This window comes from Sinocyclocheilus anshuiensis, unplaced genomic scaffold (assembly GCF_001515605.1).
Source record: "Sinocyclocheilus anshuiensis isolate Anshui unplaced genomic scaffold, SAMN03320099.WGS_v1.1 scaffold117, whole genome shotgun sequence".
NCBI lineage: Eukaryota > Metazoa > Chordata > Actinopteri > Cypriniformes > Cyprinidae > Sinocyclocheilus > Sinocyclocheilus anshuiensis.
The window spans coordinates 3112137-3118318 of NW_015536624.1; the positions used below are offsets into that span (position 1 = coordinate 3112137).

Consider the following 6182-nt stretch of genomic DNA (forward strand, 5'->3'; position numbering starts at 1 on the left):
CTAAATATATACTCTATGTGTGTGTCTTTATATATACATAATAAATATACACAGTACACACACATATATTATATAAACAAAAACGTTTATTTTGGATGCGATTAATCGCGATTAATCGTCGCCCAGCACTAATATACATATATATTTTCTTCAGATTTATTTTTGGCATTTTTGCCTCTATTATAGGACAGATCAGAGCTGACAGGAAGTGAAGTAGGAGAGAGATAGGGGCGGGATCGGGAAAGGTCCTCGAGTTGGTATTCGAACTCGGGACGGCCGTAGCGCACTGACACATATAAATACATTTACGCAAGATAAATAAACAAATATATTTGGCCAAAATGAGGCATCATAGCAGGTAAAATAATTATGCTGCCAATGTTTTGGAACAGGCTTTGTGTTGGTAAAGTGCCTATGGTGCAGGGCTATTAGTTATGATCTTCTTCCAAGAACGTCTGAGTATTTTTTTGGAGGCGCCCCGTGTAAGAATTTCCCCGCTCGACTATATAAGAGATTGCTTAACTTATAAAGGTCTTTCTGTAGTGAAATACTACCAAATGTCCCATCTCTGGAGCAGATGGGGTGTCTGTCTGCAAGCCAGAGAGGTGCTTGATGATGACTTACTGCAGCAAAGCCTTAGCTTAGCCTTTCCACAATACTGTCCGCATTCCGCCAGTGATGTTTGATGCCGATCCAAGAGTTCAGCATGCGAGTCCTGCTTTTTGTTGGCTAGCACCATGCGTGCTAATCCTTTCTAATGTTGGCAGGTTTGTGACTGCATAATGCAAGATACCTTGATACCTCCTAGTTTCTGAAAGAATGCATTAGCAGGACGAGATGCATCCTTTCAATGAAGGTTTCACCACAATTAATATGTATCAAGAATGATCGCATTATGAAAGATATCAACAAGAAGAATTATATCTGGCATGGCAAGTCTTGGCTTTTGTGGCCATGCTGGAAGAATGAAAGTATGTCATAATCAAATTGACCTGCTTTACCAGTTAAAACAAAAAAGCCACAAACATTTTCCACTTTTGACCGCTAACAAAGGCCTCCATTCTGAAATAAAGTGGGTCATCTTTAAGGCACCATCTAAATGTCAGGATATGTAATGAACATCTGTTAAGCTTTTCATGGTTTAAATGTCTATTCTCGCCCTTAAAATCCCCTCGCAGATAACATCGCAGAAACAATGTACCCTTCATAATATACGATCTGCAATCGAGCAGGGCCATTTTTTAATGAAATGAAGACACGTGCCATGAAAAGAGCCCTTAGGTTTGCAGTAGCTACAGGAGAAAGGCGCTGGACCCAGACTATCACCCAATGACATAATCAGCTTAGAGGTAATTCTTGGCGCTGAGGAGATGAGATGGAGAAAGGAAGTTGCAGGAGAGCCCATACAGCAAAACCGCTTTTCACTCAGAGCGACACACCTCCCTAGAGCATGTGGTGTTTTTCAAGTGCTAAGAGCATTAATGCTTTTATTTGAACACACAAACAATCCTGTCCAAGTGCGCCATGGCTGAACGAAAAGAGACTTTCTGAAAGATTGTGGAGGACAAACGCACTGGAGCCTGAGCTGAAGTCCATTCAAATAAATTTTGTTTTGCTCACTGTGAAATTACATTCTTTGTCATGAAGTTTGTCCCTGGTCTACCTTCATGTCCTGAAGAGAAAATTTAACTGGCAAGGAGTCAGGCAATTAATATGTGACCATGGACCACAGAACCAGTCATAAGGGTCAATTTCTCGAAATTGAGAGTTATACATCATCTGAAAGCTGAATAAATAAGCTTTTCATTGATGTATGGTTTGTTAGGATAGGACAATATTTGGCTGAGATACAACTATTTGAAAATCTGGAATCTGAGGGTGCAAAAAAATCAAAATACTGAGAAAATCGCCTATAAAGTTGTCCAAATGAAGTGCTTAGCAATGCATATTACTAATCAAAAATTAAGTTTTGATATATTTACGGTAAGAAATGTACAAAATATCTTCATGGAACATGATCTTTACTTAATATCCTAATGATTTTTGGCATAAATGAAAAATCGATCATTTTGACCCATACAATGTATTTTTGGCTATTGCTACAAATATACCCCAGCGACTTAAGACTGGTTTTGTGCTCCAGGGTCACATATGTGTCTAAAGAGGGCATGATATTACCGCTGCTCTCCACAGATCTAATTTTAGATCCTGTGTGTATTTAGATACAGATGGCAATGCATCATCATTACGTGTCAACAAGCCATAACTTTGCGGTAATGAGATTTGTACATTTTTACGGATTTTAGAGATATGAAAATATATCAATTAATACGAGTGACCGAGTAAGGCATTGGCCAGGTCAATTAACAGAAGTGCATTATTCAGCCTCATATCACTGCCAAACTCTATAGCCATGCCAATATATAGTATACATTTTCTGTTTTAAAATTTAATTTTAGTAAATTTTGAGTACAAAAAAATGTGAATGTAGAATTTAAAAAATAAGTGTGAATAATAAATAAATACAGCAATATACATATAATAATATTATATTTGTATTTTGATATAAAAGATAAATATATAATAATGTATTTTGATAAGTAAAAAAATTGTAAGTGTAAACAATAATTAATTTCAGTAATATATAATAAATATATATACACACACACACACAGATACATATTTGTTTGCTTGGGTGGAGTACTTTTAGCTTTTACCTGTTTGAGGCCACTGTCATCTTTATACAATACCACTATAAAGAATTGCACCATTGCATATCTACATAATCTATTACCTTAAAATAAAAACAACAAAAGTCTCTAAATACGTAATGGAAATACAAGTTAATCAATATTCCATTCCTCAGGTCAACATAATCCATAAAACGATGCTGGATCACCAATAGGACATGTTGAACAGCTTCAAAACTATGACCCATAAAGCAGCTATGTGGCGTGGCTTCTTATTGTACGTGAGAATTTTAATTAGGTGCATATTCCTTCACTATAAAAATAAGGAAGCTAATCTTACCTAACTTGGACAGGATTCATGAAAATCTTCTTAAGAAAATATTTTATAACTTCTTAAGAATTTTTCAAGAATTTCACTTTGGAACATTCTTATAAACTAAAAAAAATCTTATCTTCTTCCTTAAGAACACCTTATTTTTATTAAATGACAGGTGTTATTTGATTGCATGTCTGTTCTTGCTGAAGATTTGCCGATCAACTAAAAAAGCCTGTCTTTTTGTACTGCCTTGCAGATTACCGTAATAATCATAAAAAGAGTGTTGTTGTAATTAAAAAATTCCAAATAAAGTCCATGTTTGACAGAATTTCGAATTCTACAGTCATCACACATAATCATGACTGATCATTGTTTACATAATGGATCACTGGTGTCACTTTTGAGTACTTGTGCACATTGCGAGTTCAAGTGATATATTTATTTATTTCAGGTTTATTTGACCGGGACAATGCACATCAATAATAATACATAAATGTACAATGTGCCAGAATTAGCCAGAAGGCTATTTTGCATCTGCAGTCCTTGGACTGATGGTAAAATTGTCACCCTAAAAATATAAAGAATTAATCAATACATAATACTTACATACTCCAAAATACATATAACATTCACACTATTCCTAAAAAAACAACAACAACATCCGCTTAAAAGTTACACTATACATAGAACCAACAAATCAATACCAGCTCACTCATACACACACAATCCAACTGTCAAACTAAATAATAAACAATGTATCAATAATATCATAATATCAAGTAACAATAGCCCTAATCCTTCAATCAGTACTAAACCAAACAACCTCATATACATAGCATAAAAATCTCAAACTAGTAGAGCAGAAAAGACAAGACAGCAGCAGAGTTTAGTTTATAAAATTAATGTTGACAATACTGACTCTCAATTAACCACTTCTTCAAGTGAAACTTAAAGGAGGCATAAGTATTAAAATTTATAATCTAAGTTGGGATGGAGTTCCACTCACGAGCAGCCCTAACTGAAAACACCGTTTGACTAAATGCACTTTTTCTTAAAGGGACTATGCAATCACCTCTTACTGCACTTCTCGTTAAATCTGTTGACATCCAGCTATGGGCATATCTAAAATTTGCCAAGTTGAACTTATTGTGATTGCAAACCTTCTTGATGTGCGTTTTAAAAGTATGATTGCTATCAATATATACAGATATTTAAAATCTGAGACAACTTGTAGTCTCTCCCCATCTATGACTACATCTGACTCCGCACGGCAACTTTTAGTTTTACTAAAAAACATACATACAGTTTTCGATACATTTAGGTTGTAAGCAATTATGTTTTAGCCATTCCGTGATCTTTAACATTGAATTTGTTAGCTGATCAGCACCTTGAGCTGCACTATTAGCATGTACAAAAATATGTAGCTATATATGCAGCTAGTGTTATGTTCTAATGAATGTAACAGCCCAATAAAATCATTAAGCATCTTACCATTGGGGAGATTATCCCCAACTTTTAAGACAGGTTGAAGGTTATCCAGACTTTAAAGGGGTCCTATTATGCTCTTTTACAAAGTCTTGATTTTGTTTTGGGGGTGTACTAGAACAGGCTCTCATTCTAGGTTGTTCGAAAAACACATTATTTTTCACATATTTTACATTATTACAACACCTCTCTCCCCAGTCTGGCATGAACGACTCGAATAGTTCCTGTATCAAATGAAGGCACGCCTTCTGAAATGCGAAATGTGCTGTGATTGGTTAGCTGGGCCAGTGTGTGTTGTGATTGGCACCACTCGGCGCCTGGTCGGGAAATGTCATGCCCCTTACCATAGCCGCGTGTGAGCTTCAGTGTAAATATTGCGTCAAAATCAAATCAATTTGAGCGTGATTTAAACCCGGATGATTGTAACCACTCTAAGTTTGTCTGCCTTGGGAAAGCTAGCGTGTCTCCGACGCTCCAACACTCGTTGCCTTCTCTAGTGCAGCTCAACCAGGTCTCGTCCCATTCGTCGGTATTTGTGATATCACAAATCCTGGATAATATGCGTTGTAGTCCAAACGAGTCATTCGTTGTAGTTTTTGAAAAGTGATTTCTGTTAAATAAAATATCTCCTTTTGAATTGGACTTTGAGCTTTGTAACTTCGCAGATTTTTTTATGCTCAAACAGCAACATTACAGACTAACTAAAGTTGAAAAACTGAAAAAGCATAATAGGACCACTTTAAAGGTCAATACACACTGTTCCAACAAACAATGAACAATGCTAATAGACCTGATCGTTGTTTTTTTTTTGGATCAGTGTGTTACACCTGTTGGCTTGTGTTGGCATTGGTCATTGTTTGTTTTCGCCACTGAACTTGTTGAAATTACATTTTTCGTTTATTTGGAATATCTGAGAAGTAACATACTGCAATCTGGTGATGGTAGCTATTGGTCGACGTCAGTTGTTGCGGTGTGAAATAGCCTGAAGAGCTTTTTAAGGATTTCCTTTTCAGGCATTCAAATTCTAATTCAAAGTTTTTTCTTTAGAACAATCTTAAGATAAGAACATTCTTAAGAAATGTTTTTGTAAATCTTGAAAAAAAAATTCTAAACTTATAATAAGAAGGAAATGGCAGTTACCAAGAATTAAATTCTTAAGAATGTTATTGTGAATCCGGCCCCTGAAGACTAATTTTCAAATTCCTTTGTCCTGGAAAACAAGAAATTAACAACCAGCATGCAAACAGGTTAACCAAACCACCTGTTTTCAGATCTGGTCTGAACTACAAGAGGGTTCGACTGATCCTGACAGGTGCTGTGCATACTGGGAAATGGATCATCTCTTGCAGTAGCGTTAACAGCTTAGCCATCTGGGAGAGTGGCACGTGCCTTCTGTGCGAACATATCCTGTTATATCCAACAAACAAGATTCAAAGTGTCTACTGTGGTATCACAGTACACCATAAACAAAACGGTACTGTAGTTAAGCTGGTAAACCTATTATGGATGCCGTCAGGAGACACAATAAAAGTCTAGTCGCAGAGACGTGACTTATAGCATGTTGCAAGGTAACAGAAAAATGTTATATAGTTTTACTTATATATAGTAATAAGTTATAGCTTTATATAGGGCTGTGCAATTAATCACATGCGATTGTCATGCACATCTCGTCAGTAAAGCCGGTTCCGTGA

General features: G+C 36.0%; 1 protein-coding gene across 5 annotated transcripts in view; it reads right to left on the bottom strand.

The window, feature by feature from the left end:
- The window catches only part of ypel1 (yippee-like 1), a 23184-nt gene that overhangs the window by 11783 nt on the left and 5219 nt on the right, over positions 1–6182 (bottom strand). The window lies entirely within an intron of this gene.